Consider the following 25,118-nt stretch of genomic DNA (forward strand, 5'->3'; position numbering starts at 1 on the left):
GTATATTAAGTGGTTCATGTTGGAAGGTAGATGTACTCTCAGACTCATTGATTAACATATGCAATGCACCTGAAGCAAGTGCTTGTGTTGCTGAAACATGTCGGGCCGATTGTTATTTTTTTGATTGAAGTCTGGACCCACTCACACTGATATTGATGTTTTTGAATAAAGTCTTTTTAATTTAAGCCTATGAAGAGCCATTAAACTGCTTCTTTTCTTCAGTTTTAACCATTTTTACACAAACAGCTATTTATATACAGGTGATTGAAGCTTTCTCATGAATTCAATAGTGCAGCAGTGAGCAAATCTTTTGGGTTGTGCTCCTCCCACCCTGTTCCATCTATGTAGGATGGAGGCTTCCTACCAGTCTAACTCTCTTGTACTCTGTCCTCCCTCCTTCCTCTCTCCATCAGTTCTCTCTCATACACCATCAGTGTCTGTCTGTCTCTGTATTAACATAGTGTTAGACCACAAATCCAAGCCCAGCATCCTCTGTGGGCCAGTCAAGGTCACATGTATCTATGAAGATCTCAAGGAGTAGTTAGATCCTTTCATTATTGCTCATTTCAAGAGATAAGCGGTAGCTTTCTGAAATCTGTGCTACTAGTAATGGTTTATAGACTTTTTTTTTTTCTTATAGGGATTTGTCTAAACTCTTTTTAAACCTAGCTATGCTGTCTTGACAACAGTCTCTGACAACTTTCCAGAGTTTAATTGTGCAGTAAGTTTTAAAAAAATGCTTTCTCTGGTTTGTTTTACAGTGTTACCTGCTAGTTTTATGGACTCTTTGTCTTAGTGCCATTTGAACGGGTCAACAGCCACTTCAAAGTGTTCACATCGCTCGTGATTTTATAACTCCATGATATCCCCCTCCTGGCTGTCGATTCTCCAGGCCAAATAGTTCTATCCAGCTTTATCCCATTTTTTTTTTCAAAAGGAAGATGTACCATCCCCTTTATCATTTTGGTTGCTTTTCTCTGTAGAATTTTATAGTTCCATTATTTTTTGAGATAGGGCAACCAGAACTGATAAGGTACAGTCGCACCATGGATCAATAAATACATTATGTTTTCAATTTATCCTCCATTTCTTTCCTAATTCCTAACATTCACTTTTTTTTTCCGCCTTTGTCACACACATTTGAAGATTTCAACATATTGACCACAATGATTCCAAGTTCCTTTTCCTATCAGTGGCTTCTAATATGGAACCTAGCATTGTATACCTAGAGTTAGCATGATTTTTCCTTTGCACATGCCCACATCAGATTTCATATGCTATTTGGATGTCCAGTTCCCTGGTTTCATAAAGTTATCCTGGAACTCCTCACAGTGTACTTGTGATTTAACAACTTAGTTGGATTTGCAGATGATAAAAAATGATTCAGTATCACTCATTGCTCCCTTTTTTCCAGATCATTTATAAATGTCAAAAGAACTGGTCTCAGTACATATCTCGAGGCACATCATTATGTACTTTATTTTCCCTCTCTAAGGGCCCTGTTTACTAAGCCACGCTTTAGCATGTGCTAATGATAGACACCCATTTTGTTACTATAGGTGTCTCTAGTGTTAGCGTGTGCTAAAAGGTTTGCACAGCTACAGTACGGCTTAGTAAACAGGGCCCTAAGTGAACCGATCATTTAGTTCTACTCCGTTTCCTATCCTGTGACTTTTAATTTCTTAAAGAATCTCTCATGAGGAAGTTAGTGTATTTGGATTTGACAACATCAACTCATTCACCCTTATCTATATGTTTGTCAACATCTAACAAGTTGGTAAGGCTAAACTGTCATCTTAATTTCTGATGTTGACTGAATGTTGGTGGGCTGTCTCTCTCCACATGGTAAGCATTTTGTTGTTTTTTTTTTAGAATATATTTTCATATTTTGCCTGGCACCAATGTCTGTTTCTGGATCACCTCAGAAGCTTTAAAAAAAAAAAAATCGCATTGGCTGCCCTTCAGCCCTTGAATACTGTTGCCGATTTTAATGATAACTAGTAATAGTTCTGCAGTTTGATATTTTAGGTTCTTTCGGAGTTATTGAGTATATAGCATCCATTCTGATGATTTGTTACTTTTTAGTTTGCTAGTTTGTCTTCTAGGTTCACTGCGATGATCTTCAGTTCATCTCGGTCATTACTATTAAAAAAAGGGTTTCTCCTTGGTAACTGCAGTAAAATTTTAGTTTAGAATTTCTGCTATGACTTTGTCCCCTCTGAGTGGCCGTTTTACTTCTTTGTCTTTCAGTGGAAAACCAGCTACCCTCCCTCTTGCTTTAAATATACTTGAAAAAGATCTTTATTATAAATTTGTCTTGTAGCTTTTTTTTTTTTCAGGGGGGCAGGTGCTCAGAATACTAGATGGTGTGAGTTATAATTTTTTTTTAATGAATAAGTATTTTTTTGTCCTGCCTTATTTGATCTTCAGCTCTTTAAAAAAAAATTTTAATTGAATGGAATGCTTTTGATGTGTGTTTCCAAGATGGTATTTTTAAAGTGCCCCATGCAAACGTTTAACCTTTGCAACTACTTTTAGGCTTTTGTTTTCTAATTTCTTCATTTTATCAATCTCCATTTTTAAAGTTAAGTGCAGTTAAATGGTATTGCTGTAGGGCCCTTTTTCCAGTGGTCATATCTAATTTGGTTGTGTTGTTAGTATTACCATTGCCCCTTGCATCAGGCCCTGATTTCTAGTGAGGACTAGATCTAAAGTAGTTACCTCACTCATTGGTTCTAGGACCCGGCTTCATGTGCCCAGGTATTGTGATGTCTCACTAGCATAATAGGAAAAGCAATCAGGAACTGGAAAAAATACGTTTGAATTGTGATTAGAAATGATTTCAAGAAAGTCAAACAAAATAACAGTTTCGAACATTACCTACCTAAATTTCAGTAGACTGGAAATGATACAGGCAGATGGAATAAAATGAAGAATCCATATATGGATGTCTGACTCCATGACAGAAAATAATGGCTTGTGAGAAGCAGCTTAGAGTCTTGGTGGAGATCAGTCTCTCTCACTAAGAGGGGATCAAGAATCTATTACAGAGTTTTGAGAGAGTCTGAAAAGAGAGGGTAGCCTAGATAATTTGTTCTTTGGTTTATTCATGGAAAGGACCCAAGCATATCAAATAGGCTAAACAATTGAGAATAAAGAGAGGTGGTGTAGTTTGTATTTTGAATGTGTTAAAAATGGGAGACTAGAAGTTTAGTGGAAATAGAAAAGCATTTTTACAGATGCAGGTTACCTTTAGGTGGCCATTTTAGTGGCTTCAGCAACAGCAAAGTATACTGAGCACACAAAAAATGTACATCATGATGTGAATAAGAGAGTTTAGGTAAAGTGTCATGGGCCATTTTTGTTTATGACAAGTTAAACTTTTTAAAAATGTTTTTCCTACTTTACAATGTTTATATTCCGTGTATGCCTGTTGAGTTCAACGAGGATTACAATACAAAGAGGGGCATAATCGAAAGGGGCCGCCCATCTCCGGGAACAGCTACGAGAAGGGGCGGGCCCAACCGTATTATCAAAAAAGATGGGCGTCCATCTTTTCTTTCGATAATACGGTTGGGGCCGGCCAAATGCCTAGGATTTGGGCAGATTTGAGATGGCCAGCCTCTGTTTTCGGTCATAATGGAAACCGAAGGTGGCCATCTCAAAAACGAACACATCCAAGGCATTTGGTCGTGGGAGGGGCCAGGATTTGTAGTGCACTGGTCCCCCTCACATGCCAGGACACCAACCGGGCACCCTAGGGGGCACTTTTAAAAATAAAAACAAAACATTAAAATACCTCCCAGGTGCATAGCTCCCTTACCTTGGGTGCTGAGCTCCTCAAATTCTCCCCACAACTCTACACCATTACCATAGCACTTATGGGTGAAGGGGGGCACCTAGATGTGGGTACAGTGGGTTTTGGGGGGGGGGGGATTGGAGGGCTTCCATTTACCACCACAAGTGTAACAGGTGGGGGGGGGGGGGGGTTGGGCCTGGGTCCACCTGCCTGAAGTGCACTGCACCCACTAAAAACTGCTACAGGGACCTGCATACTGCTGTGATGGAGCTGGGTATGACATTTGAGGCTGGCATACAGGCTGGCAAAAAAACGTTTCTAACGTTTTTTTTTTTTTTGGTGGGAGGGGGTTGGTGACACTAGGGGAGTCAGGGGAGGTCATCAAGTGCTCAGACCACTTCACTCCTTTACTAGTGGAGCCGCACTAGCTGTCCACTGTTAGTAGGTTAAGATTTAAAATATTGATGTTAACTTAATTTACACTTTGCCTGAGTATCCTCTTATTGACCTATAAGTGCATTCACTCTGCAGCTCCTCAGTACCTCTCCACTCTCATCTCTCCCTACATTCCTCCCTGGGAACTCCGTTCACTGGGTAAATCTCTCTTACCTGCACCCTTCTCCTCCACTGCTAACTCCAGACTCCGTTCCTTTTATCTTGCTGCACCATATGCCTGGAATAGACTTCCTGAGTCGGTACGTCAAGCTCCATCTCTGGCCATCTTCAAATCTAAGCTAAAAGCCCACCTTTTTGATGCTGCTTTTAACTCCTAACCCTTATTCATTTGTTCAGAACCCTTATTTTATCATCCTCACTTTAATATTCCCTTATCTCTTGTTTGTCCTGTTTGTCTGTCGTAATTAGATTGTAAGCTCTGTCGAGCAGGGACTGTCTCTTCATGTTCAAGTGTACAGCACTACGTTCGTCTAGTAGCACTTTAGAAATGATAAGTAGTAGTAGTGGAGTCAGGGGAGGTCATCTCCAATTCCCTCCGGTGGTCATCTGGGCAGTTCGGGCACTTTTTTGGGACTTGGTCGTGAAAAAAAGGGTCGAAAAAAAAGCGGACCAAAGTTTCGCTACTGCCGCCCTTCTTTTTGCGATTATCGGCCGAGGGTGGCCATATCTTAAGCACGTCCTGGCACGCCCCTGTCCCACCTTCGCTACCCTTCCGACACACCCCTGGGAACTTTGTTCGTCTCTGCGACGGACTGCAGTTGGGGGCGCCCAAAATCGGCTTTTGATTATACCGATTTGGTCGCCTACGGGAGAAGGGCGACCATCTCCTGATTTGGGTCGGAATATGGCCGCCCTTCTCTTTCGAAAATAAGCCTGAAAGAGATCTAGGAATAACCCAGAGAACTACATCAATTTTCACAGAAATAAACAAATACAGGGGTCCTTTTACTAAGATGTGCTGAAAAATGGCCTGTGGTAGTGTAGGTATGGGTTTTGGGTGCGCACAGAATCATTTTTCATTGCACCTGTAAAACAAAAAGTCCTTTTTAAAATTTATGCCGAAAATGGACGTGCAGCAAAATGAAAATTGCCATGCGTCCATTTTGGGTCTGAGACCTTACTGCCAGCCATTGACCTAGCGGTAAAGTCTCGCGCCGTGACCGGGCGGTAATGACTTATGCGTGCCAAATGCCACTTGGCACGTGTCCAATTTGCGTGGCAGAAAATAAAAATTGTTTTTGGATGTGCACCAAAAATGAAATTAACACAAAAGCCACGTGGTAGCCTTGTGGCGCACGTTGGGCGCGTAGACACTTGCGCGGCTTAGTAAAAGGGCCCCACAATTACCTTAATAAAGATATTGTCTAAATAATCATTTTTCAGAGATTTGAAAAGTAATCACTCAAGTATCTAAGGTCTCTAGTAAATCATTCCACATTATAGTATATGAGAGAAAAAAAAAGACTTAAAGCTCTTCATACATCTATCTTGGATGATGGGCAGTGTAAAAAAAAAAAAATCATAGAATCTCTCAAGTTACTTCTCAGAGGTAGAAAATAATACCAAGGAAAACATGTACTGCAGAGCAGTACTGTGTAAGATTTTAAATGCCGTTATATAGATCTTGAAAATGATTCTGGCCTTTATAGGCAGCCGGTGGGTTCTCACCAGCAAAAGGGTTGCTATGTCAGATTTCCCAGCCGCATAAACTAGTCTGACTGCTATATTCTTCAGCGTTTCTAAATTTTTTAAAAGTGACTAGTACAACCCGCATGCAGTAACCCAACTGGCTTTTAAGTCTGAATCAATAATTTAAATTACGTATACATGAAACGGTTTTGAACTCTCCTTAAACATCTTAGACCTAAAAATATTTTTCTTTAAGAGTTGGGCAACATGTTTGTTAAAAAGATAAAGTGCGACCGCACCTCGAATATTGTGTTCCTTGTCATCAAGCAGATGAATCCATTACGAATGGGTTGTGTCCATCAACCAGCAGGGGGAGATAGAGAGCACTGAAAAACCATAGTGCCTCATGGCCAGCTAGCTCCATCTGCCTCTTCAGTATTCTCTATCTCCCCAGCAGGGTGGACGCAGCTTATTCAGCTCCTTCAGACATCTGCCTGGGGTGGCTCCTGTGTTTTGGCCAGTTGTAGCAGGGGTGTTGTGGCTGGTGGTGCCCACTTTAAAGGCACATAGGTTCGCCCTTTCCCTGCCTTACCCGGCCCCCGATGTGGATGTAGACACATAGGTTTGCCCTGTCCCTGTCTTTTCCCACACTCTCATTTGTGGATGCAGGCACATTGGTTCGTCCTTTCCCTGCCTTTCTCACTCTACTGATCCTCCAGAGTTGGAAATTTGCCTCTATCACTGTTGCCTCTAACTTTCCTCACAGCGTAAAAAAAAAAAAAAGTTGCGTCGCGCTTTGGTGCTGCGATTGCAGAAAAGAAGTTTTCTTCTGATTTTGCAACGTGACCGGAGCTCTGGGACTCGGTCTGGTGAGGTAAGAGTGTTTTGTAGCTCCTCCGGGGAGGGCCCGCGATCGGGACGCTTTTGGCGCGAATCCGCCATTTTGAATTTTCCGCTGTTTTTCGGCGATGGCTGCGGAGGTTGTTAAGCGCTGTTCCCATTGTGGCAAGCGCAGATCAGCAGCAGGGCTCTGTAGATCGTGCTCTTCAGACGTCAGAGCTGGCACAAGCATGGCGAGGGATGTTTCTTCCCGCTCAGTGGAGCTGGCAGCGGGCGCCATTTTAGACACGCCGCATGGCGCGACCCCCGCTGAAGTGGAGGGGTTTGAATCTGGAGGGGAGCCTCGTGTGGAGGCTAACAGGGGAGCTTCTAGCCCCAGTCTGGAACCGGGAGGCCAGGGTGAGCCCTTCTCCCCTGAGTTTGTGTTACTGCTGCATAAAGCATTCATGTTAAAAAGAGCTCTCCCGCAGGGGTCTCATTCGGCCCTACTAACTGTTCCCCCTCCAGTGGAGCTGGCCTTGGTTTGCCGTCAGGCGCATTTTCCCCTCACAGCGGGCCTCAAGACAAGCGCAGAAGGGTTAATTCCCCTTTAGAGAGTGGCTCACCCCCCTTCTCTCCCCCATGGTCGGGATGTGAGGATTCTGAGGGGTCTGGCAGGCCCTCATGGTCTGAAGAGCCAGAGGAAGGTGCAGGATTGCCACCGGATCCAGATGATCCTTCCGTGGTGAGGATTTTCCACTGTGACGAGCTGCCAGTGCTTATTTCTGATGCCCTGCAGGCCCTCTCTATTGAAGATCTTGGGAGTGGCGAAGCCTCCTCTGGTAATCCAAGGATGGCAAGTACTAAGAAGCCTGCTCGAGCCTTTCCTTGGCATGACTCCATCCAAGAGCTTATTTCGGCTCAATGGGCTGACCCCGAGGGGCCTTTGAAAGTCGCCAGGGCAATTATTCCCTCTAAGTGAGGTGCATGTGGTGCGCCAGCAGTGCCTAAAGTGGATTCCCTAGTCACGGCTGTGACAAAAAGAACTACCCTCCCAGTTGAAGAAGGAGTTGCCCTGAAGGACATGCAGGACCGGCGCCTGGAATCAGCTATGAAACGTTCCTTTGAAATTTCAGGCCTATCCTTACGGGCGTCTGCATGCAGCTGTTATGCTGCCCGAGCCTGCCTCACTTGGTTACAACAGGCAGTGGAACAGCCTGGGGATGGAGCGGAGCCCCTTACTCAGGTGGCACCGCGGATGGAGTCGGCCTTGTCTTTTTTGGCTGACGCTGTTTATGATCGGGTCAGAGCTTCGGCTAAACAGATGGCTGTAGCAGTGGCAGCTCGCCACCTGTTGTGGCTACGGCATTGGGCTGCTGACATGGCTTCTACCCTTCCAAGGCCTTCTCCTATTTGGTGAGGAGTTGGAGAAAATTATTAAAGGCCTGGGGGATGCTAAACCCCAGCGCTTACCCGAGGTTAGGCCGCGGCCTTCTTCCAAGGGTCAGGCGGTTCCCTCCTCTTACAGACCTCGCTTCCATGAAGCTAGAAGGTACCGCCCGGGGCGTTCTGCTGGGTTCACTTCTCGTGCCCGCTTTCAGCAGAGGAACTCCTTTCATTCGGACAAGCGCTCCGCAGCAACTGGCTCAAGGCCTGAAGTTCAAGGGCGACCTTCTCAATGATGGTGCGCCGGCCCTCTCCTCGATTCCTTCAATAGGAGGACGTCTTTCCCTCTTTCTCGAGGAGTGGGTTAAGATTTCCTCACATCAGTCGGTTTTGAACCTGGTCAGAGATGGCTACAGAATAGAATTCAATGCCCTGGTGAGAGGCGTGTTTCTGGAGTCTTGATGCGGTTCTGCTGTCAAACGGGCGGCGGTAGAGGAGACCTTGCAAGGCTTGATTCACCTAGGGGCGGTGTCCCCGGTGCCTCCCGCCGTACATGGCGCCAGCCGTTACTCCATTTACTTTGTAGTGCCGCGAAAAGGCGGGTCTTTTCGGCCCATCCTCGACTTAAAAGAAGTCAACAAGTCTCTAAGTGCGGCATTTTCACATGGAAGCCCTGCACTCTGTCATTGCGGCGGTACAGCCAGGAGATTTTCTCACGTCTCTGGAACTGAAAGAAGCTTACTTGCACATTCCTATTTGGCCCCCGCACCAAAGGTTTTTGCGGTGATGGGAAAACATTTCCAGTTTCAGGCCTTGCCTTTTGGCCTCGCCACAGCTCCCCAGGTAATGGTGGTAGTAGCTGCCTTTCTCAGGCGAGAGGGTATTCGGTTTCACCCGTACCTAGACGACTGGCTCATCAAAGCGGACTCGACAGAGGAGAGTCATTAGGTAACAGCCAGAGTGGTCTCAGTACTTCAATCTCTGGGCTGGGTCGTCAATATAGCCAAATGTCACCTGACCCCCTCTCAATCTGTAGAATATTTGGGGGTCCGTTTCGACACGGCCTCGGGCTTTGTTTATCTACCCGAGCAAAGGCAGTGCAAGCTTCAGAATCGGGTCCGTCTGCTCCTGAGGATGCCTCGCCCCCGCGCTTGGGACATTGTCCAGCTGTTAGGGTCGATGACGGCCACCTTGGAAGTGGTGCCGTGGGCGAGAGCACACCTGAGACCTCTGCAGTGCTCCCTGCTTCAATGATGGTCTCCAATTTCTCAGAATTATCAGTGCAGACTCACGTGGCTCCCTGCGGCCTGGCTCAGTATGGAGTGGTGGCTCTCAGACAGCATGCTGCGACGAGGAATGCCGCTAGCACTCCCCGATTGGTGCCTGGTGGTAACAGATGCCAGCCTGAAGGGCTGGGGTGCACATTGCTGGGGAAGGCATGCCCAGGGTCTCTGGACACCTGAGGAGTCGGAGTGGTCCATCAATCGCTTAGAGTTGAAAGCGATATTCCAGGCGCTTCTGGCCTTTCACTCGACCCTGGAAGGATTGGCTGTCAGAGTTCTGTCGGATAACATGACATCAGTGGCCTACATAAATCGACAAGGTGGCTCTCAGTGCAGAGCACTGGCCGCGCAGATTTGCCACTGGGCCGAGCTACATCTGCAGTTTCTGTCAGCAGCTCATTGCAGGTCAGAGCAACGTGCAAGCCAATTATCTAAGCAGGCATCAAATCGACCCAGCGGAGTGGGAACTGGCAGACGAAGTGTTTCTTCAGATCTGTGCCAAGTGGGGGACGCCTGTAGCGGATCTTATGGCCTCAAGTGCAAATGCCAAAGACCCGTGCTTTTACAGCAGACAGAGATCCTCGCTCGGCGGGGTTGGATGCCTTGGCTCAACCCTGGCCTCAGGGCCTCCTGTATGTGTTCCCTCCTGGGCCCTTGATAGGGCGAGTACTCCTGCGGATTCGGCTACATCAAGGAGAGGTGGTTCTCATTGCCCCGGATTGGCCAAGGAGGCTGTGGTATGCTGGTAGAGGCTTCCCTTCCTTTGCTTCTGGTACCGAATCTGTTGTCACAGGGGCCGGTGACCATGGAGAGGACGCCTGCCGCTTTGGTCTTATGGCATGGCTATTGAGAGGGTGCAATTGAGAGACAAGGGTTATTCCAGTAAAGTCATTTCCACTCTCCTACAGGCCCGCAAGCGTTCCACATCCGTGGCTTATTGTCCTGTTTCTGTTGTGAGTGAGCCCTTAGGTTCCCTGAGGCCCCGCAAGACCTCAGAGGACAGCCGTGCACCCCGAATCTTCACCCGCGGCGACCGCCGTTCACCAGGGGTTCAGCCCCCAGCTGCAGGCGGCCAGCAGGACTGCTGGAACCGCGGGGTGACGACTGGCCTGGTAGGTAGTCAGCAACACAGTCTCTGAAGGGCAGCTAGCAAGGGCGGCTAGCACTGAGGAGAACACAGTCTCTGAAGACAGCTAGTGAGGACGGCTAGCACTGAAAAGGGACACAGTCTCTGAGGACAGCTAGCAAGGACGGCTAGCACTGACGAGGAACACAGTCTCTGAAGACAGCTAGCAAGGACGGCTAGCACTGACGAGGGCCACAGTCTCTGAAGACAGCTAGCAAGGACGGCTAGCACTGACGAGGAACACAGTCTCTGAAGACAGCTAGCAAGGACGGCTAGCACTGAAGAGGGCCACAGTCTCTGAAGACAGCTAGCAAGGACGGCTAGCACTGAAGAGGGCCACAGTCTCTGAAGACAGCTAGCAAGGACGGCTAGCACTGACGAGGAACACAGTCTCTGAAGACAGCTAGCAAGGACGGCTAGCACTGAAGAGGGCCACAGTCTCTGAAGACAGCTAGCAAGGACGGCTAGCACTGAAGAGGGCCACAGTCTCTGAAGACAGCTAGCAAGGACGGCTAGCACTGAAGAGGGCCACAGTCTCTGAAGACAGCTAGCAAGGGCGGCTAACACTGAAGATGACACAGTCTCTGAAAGCAGCTAGCAAGGACGGCTAGCACTAAAGATGACACAGTCTCTGAAAGCAGCTAGCAAGGATGGCTAGCACTGCAAAGGAACACAGTCTCTGAAGAGCCAAAACTCCGAGATCCACTGCATCGGCTTCTGACAAAAGAAACGAAAGCACTGGAATCCTCCAGTTCCTCCGTTTAAATCTTGCGCCAATCCGCCCCCCCCCCCCCCCCCCCCCCCGGAAGAGGAGCCAACTACCTGGTCCTGGCAGACAAAGGAGCGCTCGATTGGCCGGCCTGCCCTGCAGGCGGAGTTTCAGTGCCGGCGCACCAATCCGGTGCGAGGAGGCGGAGCTTCCACGCCGATCCGCTCCGAGCCAGGGCGACACCGGCGACGCCATCTTGGCCGGCGTGCTCCCTTCTCCGAGGCCAGCGTTCGCTCCAGCGGGTCGCCGGCCTCGGTCCGACCCGCGGCAGCGTCGGCTGCATCGGAGGTCCGTCTCCGCCACCCTGGACGCCGCGATGCCCGAGGACCATCGCTTCCCCCAGCGGGAGCACAGGTAGGGGCTTGAAACACGACACTTATGCCAGGATTTGGCGCCAGTTTGAGGCTTGGTGTGCTTCTAAAGCGATCACACCCATGCAAGCTTCTGTCTCGCCGATACTTGACTTTTTGCAGGATGGTTTACAAAAAGGCCTTGCCTATAATTCCTTGCGTATTCAAGTGGCAGCCTTAGCATGTTTTCGAGGGAAGGTTGCTTGCCTCTCTCTGGCTGATTATCTGGATGTGGCATGGTTTCTTAGAGGGGTGCTTCGGCTCCGTCCTCCCGTGCGGGCTCCGTGTCCAGCCTGGAACCTGGGGGTTAGTTTTAAAGGCCCTTCAGTGTTCGCCCTTCGAGCCACTAAGGTGAGCTTCAGAGAAGGATGTGACCCTAAAGGCGGTCTTTTTGGTGGCCATTATATCGGCGAGACGGGTGTCTGAGCTCCAGGCGCTGTCCTGTCGAGACCCTTTTCTGCAATTCTCAGAGTCCAGAGTTATGGTACGTACGGTGCCTTCCTTCCTGCCTAAGGTGGTTTCAGCATTTCACCTAAACCAGCCTATTTTCCTGCCTTCCTTTTCCAGAGAGGAGTTTCCGGAAGCCTTTGGGCAATTGCACCTCCTAGATGTGCGAAGGGCTCTGTTGCAGTATCTGCACATGTCAAATGTTTTTAGGACCTGTGATCATCTTTTTGTTCTGTTGTCAGGTCCGCGCAGAGGGTCTCCAGCGTCTAAAGCCACTATAGCCCATTGGCTCAAGGAAGCTATTTTTTCAGCCTATATGCTGTCTGGCCGGCCTCCGCCTGAAGCTTTCAAGGCACATTCCACAAGAGCGATTTCCTCTTCTTGGGCTGAAACTGGAGCACTCTCTCTTCAAGAGATATGCAGTGCAGCGACATGGGCTTCTAAGCTCTCTTTTGCCCGACATTACAGGCTGGATGTGGCTGCCAGGAGAGATGCGCATTTTGGAGCACAAGTGCTGGCGCGTGGTGTGGCTTGTTCCCACCTTATCTAGGGATTGCTTTGTTACATCCCATACGTAATGGATTCATCTGCTTGATGACAAGGAAGGGAAAATTAGGTTCTTACCTTGGTAATTTTCTTTCCTTTAGTCATAGCAGATGAATCCATGAGCCCTCCCTCAGTGATTCATTGTGTGATTGATGTTGTTTTATGTTCAGTTTTTCCTATAGATACGTTCCCTCAATGGGATAAGTTGGAAAACAGTCTGCAGGATTTCTGTTCTGTTACAGGAGGTTGAGTTTGTCCCTCCTTTGAATTACTGCTCCTGTTCTGGGGCGTTCATCCGCTGTGAGGAAAGTTCATGTTATGCTACTTTGCGGTGTAATACTGCTTTGGAAGCTTCAAATACTGAAGAGGCAGATGGAGCTAGCTGGCCATGAGGCACTATGGTTTTTCAGTGCTCTCTATCTCCCCCTGCTGGTTGATGGACACAACCCATTCGTAATGGATTCATCTGCTATGACTAAAGGAAAGAAAATTACCAAGGTAAGAACCTAATTTTCCCTTCAATTCTGGTCACCACATCTCAAAAAAGATATAGTGGAATTAGAAAAGGTACAGAGAAGGACGATGAAAATGATAAAGGGGACGGGACAACTTCTCTATGAGGAAAGGCTGAAGCATCTAGGGCTCTTCAGCTTGGAGAAGAGACGGCTGAGAGGAGATATGATAGAGGTCTATAAAAAAAAATGAGTGGAGTGGAACGGGTAGACATGAATCATTTGTTTACTCTTTCCAAAAATACTAGGACTAGGGGGCATGTGATGAAGCTATAAAGTAGTAAATGTAATACGAAACGGAGAACATTTTTCTTCACTCAATGTGTAATTAAACTCTGGAATTTGTTGCTACAGAATGTAGTAAAGGTGGTTAGCTTAGCAGGGTTTAAAAGGTCTTGGGGAAAATCCAGTTCTATTTCTAGGATAAGCAGCATAAAATGTATTGAACTTTTTTGGGATCTTGCCAGTTATTTGTGACCTGGATTGGCCACTGTTGGAAACAGGATGCTGGGGTTGATGGACCTATGGTCTGTTCCAGTGTGGCAATACTTATGTATTTATGTACTATCCAAAACAATGCCAAGGACTTTTGTATCAAAATCCAGTGGGAAATTTGATTGCATTAATGACCAGATTTTGCTAGCAGTCTGACTCGATGGATAAGATACATAAAGAATTTGGTCTTTTTAAGCTTTAGCTTTAATGTGCAGTTATCCATTTTTCAGCTATTATTATCACAATATTCTACTCTAGTTCTTGTATCAAATGTAAATTTTGGAATAAGAAGTATCAAGATGATATCTGCATAAATAAAATGTTTTGATACCATGATTTTCTAGTTCATTTTCCAAGTGAAAAAAGAACCATATTACATAAAACAGGTGACAGTGGGGAACCTTGAAGGACTATTTAATTACAAATACTCTCCAATTTCGATAATCCACTGTGTGGGAACAGCTACTTAACAAAGCATTCAGTGATATCCCTTAAATCTTCACCAGTTAATAAAAATGGAAGGAAAAAAGCCTCAGAGCCTGTCCAGGGGCATAGCAATGACTTATGCCGGGGAGCTACAGGTCAGTAACTTCATAGGCATAAAAAACCTTTCATTGAATAAGTTTGCAGTTTAATGAATGGAAATGTCTATGCCTATGAAGTTACTGACCTGTAGTTCCCCTGCATAAGTCATAGCTATGTGGCTGGGCAGGCTCTGAGGCTCTCTTTCATTTTTATTAACTGGTGAAGGTTTAAGAGATATCATTGCATGCTTAAGTAGCTGTTCCCACATAGTGGATTATCGAAATTGGAGAGTATTTGTAATTAAATAGTCCTTCAAGGTTCCCCACTGTCACCTGTTTTATTTAATATGGTTCTTTTTTCACTTGGAAAATGAACTAGAAAACCATGGTATCAAAACATTTTATTGTGATCTGTTTCTCTACTTTTGCTTATTTTGGTTGAACCTTGTAGGACCCCACATCTAATAGACCATGAGGCTAAAAAAAAAAGTTATTCATTTTTACTGTATAAGTTCTGGAAGTAAAAAAAAAAAAACATCAAACCATTTTAAAACAGTATCTACAATCTGAGTTTCCTGAAGCAAATTACAGTAAAACCTGATTTACATAGAATTGTGCTGCCAGGTCAAACAGGGTCTGGCAGCCTTTACTCAAAACAAGCTCTAACCTCTGCTACTAATGTGCCAAGAACCATCTCCGTGCTATAATCCCTCTTAAAACCAGATTGTGTGATGACCATTGCTTCCATGATTTTAGCGAATAGAAGGATTGACGCCACTAGGCAGTTGTTAGAAACTGATAATTTTTCTTCAGTGGGTATAAGAGATAATTGGGGGGAAACACATTGCGTAAGACCAGAATTTAACTATAAATAGTTTACTTTGTATTTTGTTCTTTGGTAGTCTCATAAAGGGCAAATCTATCTTTGTGCTCTAGTTTGTGCCATACACATGTAACTGCCAACAGAATTGGCACTTGTGTACGTTTGTGCACTTTATGCTATTCTATAAAATGGTGCAAATGTTAACACATTAAACCAACTATTAATGCACATGATTGAGTTTACTTGCAAACACCTGTAACATATTGAACAACTTGTATATATTAATGCAAAAACCTGTGCTAATGAGCTCATGAGAAGCAGAACAGCTACATTTTTGATTAACTGATCTTTGCTAATCCAACCATCCGGCATATCCAACAGACCCCCCCCCCCCCCCCCCCCCCCGTGACGTCATTGCGTTGATTGTAATAAGTGTGCAGGTTCTCTTCCAGTTTTCTGATTTCACATGCTACAAGGAAGCCATGTTTGATCTCTTACTGGTTAGTGTTAATAAACAATATTTTAAATACAGATACTCTATGCTTGTTTTATGTATAAAGTATGTTTTCTGTACATTTTTTAAGGGGTTATTACTTTCTATATTAACTGACTTTTCACTTATCTGACAACGGCTCGGTCCCATTTATCATAGAAACTGCACTGTACTTTTGATAAAGGTAAATATTTTTTGTTGATTACACTAGATATCTCTGCTGCATTTGATACAGGAAGCCATGATATTTTGCTTAATCGATTGCAGGAAATTGTTTTGGATGGCATCGTATTGAGGTGGGTCTTCTCTTTATCTGAGAGGAAATTTTGTGACATACAGGGAAAAAAAATCAGATCTTAAGAATTACATTGTTCTACAGGGTTTCCTCAAGGGTCCTCCTGTCTTTCTGCAGTACTATTTAATATATTTATATTGCCCTTATGTAAACTGTTTGGGATTACAGTTTAGAATTTATGCTGAACACATCCAGTTTCTGTTAAGTGTAGATCAGTCATTTTGAAGAATGTTTTGAGATCCTGCAACTCTCTTAATTCCATTGGACAGTGGATGAAAGGGAGTAGATTGCTAAGACTCGGTTTCTCGGTTTCCCACTGCTCAGACTATTCTGAATTTAGGAGTTATGCTTGATTCTGCTTTAACCATGAAAGTACATGTCTGTAAGATTATTCATCAAGTTTGGTTTTTTTTTTACGCTTAAGAGTTATTCGTAGAATAAGGGATTTTGTTACTGAAAAAAATTTCAGAACTGTAGTACAGAGTACTGTTCAGTTTTTGATTACTGTAATGGGCTCTTGATTGAAATTTCAAAAAAACCTTAGGAAAGCGTTGCAAGTAGCACAAAATGCTACAGTGAGAGTCATTACTGGATGTTCTTGGTATTCTTATTTAACAACAATATTAAAAGGATTACCTTGGCTACAGATTGAGCAGCGAATGCGTTTTAAAATATTGTTGATTTTTATGGCTTTGACAAGTTGTGTGTTGGTAATGGTATCTTCTAATCTTAAGATTTATCAAAGTCCACGAGCCTTGTGGTCTGCACATAGACGGTTGTTAGATGTACCTTCCATTCTCTCGGTTAGACTTGAAAAATATAAATCATTAATTTTTGGTATTATTGGACCAAGACTATAGCACTCTCTGCCACCTGAGATAAGGGAAATGCAAACTTTGGGAGTCTTTAAGAGAGAATTGACATTTTATTTTTATTTTTCAACAGTTTTATGGAATAGACTGATGTTTTGCTGTGCAGTCTGAACTGAAAAAAATTATGGCTCAAACTAAGTATTATGAGGTCCTTTTACAAAGTTGTGCTACCATTAGTGGCACGCTGAATGGAAAGAAGCCTATGGGAATAGAATGGGTTTCTTTGCATTTAGCACCGCTTTGTAAAAGGAGCCCTATTTGCTGTAAAATCTGAACTGGAAAAAGAAGTATTGAAATAAGACCCCTCTGATATCTTGTGGGTTTTTATGAAGATGTGTATTTTTTGGTTTTATATCGTTGGTTACTTTTGAGTCCTTTTTATTCTGTATGTATATTGTTCTCCCCTTAGAATATTTAGATAATGCAGAAAACAAATAAATACATAATTTAGCAAATAAAATAACAGCACAAAGTTTAGCCAGTTGGCCATTAGGTTCAATAACTTAACTGCTTCTTAGTTGTGTTATAAGTATTTGCAGTAACATATATATTAATGCACTTAAGCTTGTAAATTAATACATAACTCGTGCATTTCATTAATATGGGACATTAATGCACTTCAGTTACATAGCCTCATAGATAAAATTTTCAAATTCTTGAACTTCTGTAAAATTTTATGTGGGTGATCTTGCTTCACGTATCAAGGCACGTAACTAACGGAGCAGTATTTGTCTTTCTAATTTACAGTTTTTATCCAGTGTAATGAAAACATGTTTAAAATGCAGTACAATTAAGGATTACAAAGATACATTTGAATTGTACTGTTGTCTTTAATTCTTCAAGCAGCCTTGGCTGTGGTGCTTTGATATTTGTACAATTTTGTTAAATGTACTTTCTATCTTAATCCTTAATTCTCCAGTGCTTAATTTAATGTTGTGCTTTAATAAATATGAGAATATTTGGTAATGGAATCTCTTAATTCAGAAACTCTTGTTTCCAGTGTGATCTTCATTAACTTGGTCACTATAGTTCTTTGTCCCTTGATATTTGGGCATCATCAGTATGCTGGTGCTGGGTTGCTATCTTGAGACTTGCTGTTGTGCAATTTAGATTGTGCTGTGTGGATCATAATTAGCATCTTTGGAATCTGAGCTAGTTTTATTTACTTAAAAGATTTGTGTCCTGTTTTGCAGTGCATACAAAACAGAACAAGTTAATAAGATAAACATGAAATCCAGAATGCAGAGTACAAACACTGTACAACCTTTGCTAAGACAAACATGACAGCCAATGAGTAAAAGAAAAATAAGAAATGAAGAAAGATTTGAAAACAAATTCCTGATTTAAAAAAATAAGCGTTCAGTTTTTAATTTCTTGAAAACCAAATCAATCGGTAATCTGTGTTAAATTGTTAGGAAGCTCATTCCTAACATCTGGAGCAGTGGTGAAACACTTTGAGTAAGCATAAGTCTTGTAGAGTTGACTGAAGAAACTACATCCCTTCATGAGCTCAATGAGTGAAGAGGGTGAGTGGGAATGCGTCAAACACAAAATCATGGAATAAACATGATCATAGGCAAAGGTCAGGTCATTGATCTTGCAAAGATTATAGTTGTACCATCTAAAAGAATGATGAGGAAAATATGAATGGGGCATAGACAAGAACAGCGGTTTTTTAAATTTAATTTTTCAGAGAATTGGTAACCAGTGCAAACTCAGGAGGATAGATGAAATATGTTTTACTTAAAAATATTTTTATTGAAAATTCTCCCAAAATACAAATTATGTAACCGATAGCAATCAAATTCCCAAAACGAGCATCCAGAGTACCATTGTTTATCTAGGTACGGGATAACATATACAAAAAATATTTCTTCCAACTGGTCAAAAGAAACATAATTTTTTTTTAATTTAAGAAATTTATATTCTACTTCATCTAAAATACTTGGTGCGTTAACATTAGCAAAATTCGCCCTTTCCTCTCTGAGCACACCACCCGAACTCTCATCCACTCTCTCATTACCTCTCGCCTTGACTACTGCAACCTACTCCTCACTGGCCTCCCACTTAGCCATCTATCCCCCCTTCAGTCCGTTCAGAACTCTGCTGCACGTCTTATCTTCCGCCTGGACCGATATACTCATATCACCCCTCTCCTCAAGTCACTTCACTGGCTTCCGATCAGGTACTGCATACAGTTCAAGCTTCTCCTACAAACCTACAAATGCAGTCGATCTGCAGCCCCTCCTTACCTCTCTACCCTCATCTCCCCTTACGTTCCTACCCATAACCTCCGCTCTCAAGACAAATCCCTTTTCTCAGTACCCTTCTCCACCTGTAATATATTTATAAATGATTTAGAGATGGGAGTAACTAGCGAGGTAATTAAATTTGCTGATGACACAAAGCTATTCAAAGTCGTTAAATCGCGACAGGATTGTGAAAAATTACAAGAGGACCTTACGAGACTGGGAGACTGGGCGGCTAAATGGCAGATGATGTTTAATGTGAGCACGTGCAAGGTGATGCATGTGGGAAAAAAGAACCCGAATTATAGCTACGTCATGCAAGGTTCCACGTTAGGAGTTACGGATCAAGAAAGGGATCTGGGTGTCGTCGTCGATAACACACTGAAACCTTCTGCTCAGTGTGCTGCTGCGGCTAAGAAAGCGAATAGAATGTTGGGTATTATTAGGAAAGGTATGGAAAACAGGTGTGAGGATGTTATAATGCCGTTGTATCGCTCCATGGTGCGACCGCACCTTGAGTATTGTGTTCAATTCTGGTCGCCGCATCTCAAGAAAGATATAGTAGAATTGGAAAAGGTGCAGCGAAGGGCGACTAAAATGATAGCGGGGATGGGACGACTTCCCTATGAAGAAAGACTAAGGAGGCTAGGGCTATACAGCTTGGAGAAGAGATGGCTGAGGGGAGACATGATAGAGGTATATAAAATAATGAGTGGAGTGGAACAGGTGGATGTGAAGCGTCTGTTCACGCTTTCCAAAAATACTAGGACTAGGGGGCATGCAATGAAACTACAGTGTAGTAAATTTAAAACAAATCGGAGAAACTTTTTCTTCACCCAACGTGTAATTAAACTCTGGAATTCGTTGCCGGAGAAAGTGGTGAAGGCGGTTAGCTTAGCAGAGTTTAAAAAGGGGTTGGACAGTTTCCTAAAGGACAAGTCCATAAACCGCTACTAAACGGACTTGGAAAAATCCAAAATTCCAGGAATAACATGTATAGAATGTTTGTACGTTTGGGAAGCTTGCCAGGTGCCCTTGGCCTGGATTGGCCGCTGTCGTGGACAGGATGCTGGGCTCGATGGACCCTTGGTCTTTTCCCAGTATGGCATTACTTATGTACTTATGTACCACCACCAACTCCAGGCTCCGCCCTTTCTGCCTCGCCTCACCCCATGCTTGGAATAAACTCCCTGAGCCCATACGCCAGGCCCCCTCCCTGCTCATCTTCAAATCCTTACTCAAAGCCCACCTCTTCAATGTCGCCTTCGGCACCTAACCACTTTACCTCTATTCAGGAAATCTAGACTGCACCAACTTGACATTTTCTCCTTTAGATTGTAAGCTTCTTTGAGCAGGAACTGTCCTTCTTTGTTAAACTGTACAGCGCTGCCTAACCTTAGTAGCGCTCTAGAAATGTTAAGTAGTAGTAGTAGCTTAAACATACATAATCATACATAAGTGAAATATTAAGTTAAAACTATACCAAAAGCAACAAAATAAGAGCTCAAATATAAAAAATGAGGCATTGCTCCTACTTCATATAAATCGAGTGCTGATTTTTTTTTTTTTAACTGAAGAGCTTTTGTTATATCTTGTTTAATGGAAAACCTTTTTAAATAGTTACATCTTTAGTTAATTATGAAATGACACTAGCTGTAAGTTACTTAACTCGGTACACAATGTGTTCCATAGCCATGGACCTGCCACCTTGAAAGTGCTAGAATGAAGTTCTTGTAGGCTTACGGTATGAAATAAGAACACAAGAATTAGCCATACTGGGTCAGGACAATGGTCTATATAGTCCAGTAGCCTGCTTCCACCAGTGGCCAATTCAGGTCACAAGTACCTGGCAGAAACTCAATTAGTAGCAACATTCCATTCTTCCATATCTTAGGTGTATAAAAATGTTTGCGGTAACATTTATGTTAATGCACTTAAGTGTGTAAATTAATGCATTACTCATATGTATTTAATTAATATGGGCCATTAACACACACTAACAATTGATGGCGCATTTAGTAGATTATTTACCGTTTACAGTGTTTGTGAAGGGCGATAAGATTTTTTAATATTGCTGCTATGGTAATGGAGGATGCATTATTCAAGGCCTTGTAGATCAGCAGCAAGGCCTTGAATTGAATCCGTTGAATCTTAGGAAGCCAATGTAGATCAGATAAAATGGATGAATTATGGTCGTACTTTGAACACCCTGACACCTAGTATTGTTGGTGTGTTCTGCGCAATCTGTAACACATGTAAAACCTAAGCTGGAAACCCTAGATACAAGTTAAAATATTCAAAATGTGGCATTTTTGTCGTGCTTTGAATCACTAGATTAAAGCTTTCAGGGATTAGAAAATCATGCAGTCTGCGTGCCTAAGATTGAGATCTAAGGATGAAGTAATTTGGAAATCAGCCATTTAGATCCCTGAGGCAATTCTGAGTCAGACATAAACCAAGTGGAAATGTAATTAACCTGAAAAAGATGCTCGTATTAAAATGAGTGTTACTCTTCCCATTATGCCTAACCTTGCTAGATTATATGGTTAACTGAATCAAAGGCTGTAGAGGTGTCTAATGTGGAAGGAACAGTCTCCACATCAAATATATAAACAGCAACAGTGGAGATGACCAAAGAAATAAGGGGGGGCAGTAGGTGTGCACTTTAAAATCCTTTATTAATTATTCCAGAGGACGTGACACGAATGGTGTTTTGGCCACAAAGGCCTGCATCAGGAGTCCACAAAAAGATCTAAAAAAAGACCAAACAATAAGAATTTTGTAGTTTTAAAGGAAAGTTTTACAAACATGTAGCAGTTGCTCAAAGGAGTAATTTTATGAATTGATCAACATAACATATAAAACTAATAATTAAGATAACTTGCCTGAGCCAAAAAATATAGGTAAGAAAAAAGGATAAATATCAATGCAAATGACATGAGCCAAAAAAATATGGAAAAAATGTGCATTATTGGCAGAGTACACATAAGGAGTAAGTTAAACAAATTCAATTATGAAATCATATTGTATTGCTGAAAGAATCTATGTGATGAATGTTTTTATTAGTTACATCCTGAAAAATCTGCATGGTAAACATTTTCACCTAAGTGTATTCTTATAAGCGGCGCCTTGATTTAGGCGCGGTATATGGAATATGCTTAGTTCATATCCCAGCGCCTAAAACTACGCGCCTCTATTTAAACCACTGAAAACGTGGAATAAATCAGGGCCGCCAAGAGTCTGAGCCTGGCCCGGGGCAGGGCCGTTGCTGTGCCCCCCCCCCCCCCCCCCCCCCAGGACTGCTGTGTAGCCAGACTTCAAAAATTGGGGGGCTAGAGCCAAAAGTGTGGGAGGCGCCACATTTTGCTCCACCTCCCTGCCCCCATCACAGCTTGGCTGGCGGGGGGGGGGTCCCCAAGCCCAGCTAGCAGAAGCCTTCCTCCAGCACTGCTCTCTGTCGCATTGCCTGCTCTATGGCTGCTTCCCCTCAGGTCACGCACCCTCAATTTCATCAAAACCAAGCATGCGTGACGTGAGGGGAAGCAGGGCAGGCAATGCAGCGGAGGACAGCGCTGGAGGAAGGCTTCTGTTGGTGGGGCTTGGGGACCCCCGCCAACCAAACCAAAGGCCCCAAAGCCAAACCCAATTTGGGATCCTTTGTCTGCTTTTCCCCAGCCTCTAAGGGGGCCTGGCGCTGGAGTCTGTCTTTCTCCTGCTCCTGTTGGGATCTGGGTGATTGTGTTAGTGCAATCACCTGGGTCCCGTCAGGAGAAGATGAGAGAGAGACCCCGGCGCCAGGCCTCCCTTGGAGGCTGATCCCGGGGGAATTTTGCACCCGGTCTAGGCGGCCCTAGCGTAAAGCCCTGTGTGTAGATTTATGCACATTGGGCCATATTCTATAACTACACATGTAAATTTTAGAACACTCATGAAACGACCAATTCCCCGCCCCTAACCATGCCTCTTTTGAACTGCCCGCATTAGAATTTAGGCGGAGTTCATTACAGAATATGCTTAGTGAGCTGTGCATGTAAATTCTAATTATTGCCAATTAGTGCTCATTATTGCTTGTGCTGTTATCAACGCTTACTAACTTAAGCCAATTAAGTTACATGCATTGTTATGGAATATGCTTAGGTTTCGGTGCAGAACCCTAGGTGCACTATATAGAATCCAACAGTTTGTGTCTCAAAAACTAAATAAGGACGTGAACATTCTTCTTGCATAAACACAATAAAACCTAATTGAGCCAAAATGTTAATTAGTTCTGATATGTATAAAGAAAGTATGTATGTGTGTGTGTGTGTGTGTGTGTATATATATATATGTATGTATGTAAAATTTAAACATACTGTGTTTACCCATTTTAAGGTAGCCCAATAAGGAAGAAAATGCAAATTTGTCATCAAATATCCGATTGAATAGTGATGACATATATTATATAACTGTTATACTATGGAAGTAGTGATATGTGTGGCAAAAAAATTTTGTAACCAGAATCACGAGACTATGAATTACTACGAAACAACTATGAACTGCAAAAAATACTTCTATTAGCAATATAGCATGGTCAAGAGTAGTATTATGCATACCAACAAATTATCAGAAAAAACACTGTCAAGGAAACATATATAACAAAAGGATAATTCCAGGAACAGATATTGAATACTTCTACAGTGGGATAATCTGATCTAGAATAGAATAAAAATACTGCTGTTGGCGGTATGATGAGCTCGAGAATAACGCTATGTAAAACAACAGTAGCACTTAAGAGCCCCAATCTAAAAAATGTCCATGAAAAGTTAATATAAAAGTAATGGCACAACCTGTCAGTTGTTCAAGATAGATCTACCAATACCAGTCATAATAGAAAACTGAAAGCCCATTTCCCCACCCATAGCCACGCCCTTTTTGAACTGTATGCATTTGATTTAGGCGCAGTTCAATACAGAATACTCTTAACGAGCTGTTTGCGTAAACTCTAATTACTGCCAATAAGTGCTCATTTAAGTACTGTTATCAATGCTGATTAGCTTGTTAAGCCAATTAAGTTATGACCGTTGTTATAGAGCACGCCTGGCTTTCGACGCGGATCTCTAGATGTGCTATGTAGAATCTGGCAGTGTATGCTTATGTGGAGGTCTCAGCGGTATATCAAATGCGCTAAACAAAAATAGGGTCATTATTCAGAATTTTTTGTGCTGTAATGCAGTCTAGTGTAATGTCTCTCTTGCTTTTATATGCACCAAAACTATATATGAAAACTTAGAACTGTATTTAAAAATACCAGTATGACATGGTTATCTATCTGATTTCAGGTAATGCTGCAAGAATATCTGTCCAATGACCTACACCAGCCGTCAGGCAGATAAAAGGTAACCCAAAAACAAAACAAACAAAAAACCTTATACATTTTTGGCATGGGAAGTGCTTGTGTTTAATGCTGTCTTTTCCGTTTAACATAACCTGAGAAGAAATAGAACGTGATTTGAAATGGGTCTAAATAAAAACATCCTTTTTAGACCTGGATGTTTCTTCCTGTTTTATTATTGCTGTTGGATGTCCTAATTTTGGGCCCTCCCTTGTCCTGGCCAAAATACGCCCACAACACACCCTTTTGCTATTTGGACGCACTTCAGTGTAGGAGGTCCAAATTCTGCCATTCCAACATTGCAATTTTGGACATTCTCAGCAGACGTCCATCTGCTTTGAAAATGAGCACCTTAATGTTTGAAGTGAAAAAAAAAACATGACGCAGTAAGAAAAACCTTATAGCAACAGAGAAAGTGTTCTCAGGAAGTATCAAAAAAAAAAAAAAAAGGACTACGCAGGAGAAATAGAGATAAGATTTAGTATCGAGAACTCCTCTATTAAGGGAAAAGAAGCAAACTTTTAAAACTTTATAACCACATTGTGGAACACGATAAGATCTACCAGGCTGTCTCTTGCAGCATAAAAAAAAATCTGTTTCTGAGTTTTAACGAGTTTTAACGAAACCGGGCAACAGATTAGATTGCCAAATATAGCATCTTAATTCTGAAAGTCTCAGAAACAGTTTTAGAAAGAGACTAGAAAGCAAAAATAAAACAGCAGTTTATAAATTCAGCCAAAAATCATGTCAGTAAGGGCAACATTCAATTGGAAGATAAAACAACAACAGAATTTTAGTCAAGAGCTATAAGTAACCCCCACATTGACAAAAATTCTGGTGGCGTGTTTAAATCTAACGCTGGGTCACCAATGTT

The 25,118-nt window shown here is 43.1% G+C and overlaps 1 protein-coding gene across 1 annotated transcript in view; it reads left to right on the forward strand.

Moving 5' to 3' along the window:
- The window catches only part of ATP10D (ATPase phospholipid transporting 10D (putative)), a 155,895-nt gene that overhangs the window by 29,192 nt on the left and 101,585 nt on the right, over positions 1-25,118 (forward strand). Inside the window, exon 2 of the mRNA XM_030191348.1 lies at positions 24,192-24,248. The gene's annotated coding sequence lies outside the window, so the exon portion shown is untranslated. The remainder of the gene's footprint in view (positions 1-24,191; positions 24,249-25,118) is intronic.

This window comes from Microcaecilia unicolor, chromosome 2 (genome assembly GCF_901765095.1).
Source record: "Microcaecilia unicolor chromosome 2, aMicUni1.1, whole genome shotgun sequence".
Lineage (NCBI taxonomy): Eukaryota > Metazoa > Chordata > Amphibia > Gymnophiona > Siphonopidae > Microcaecilia > Microcaecilia unicolor.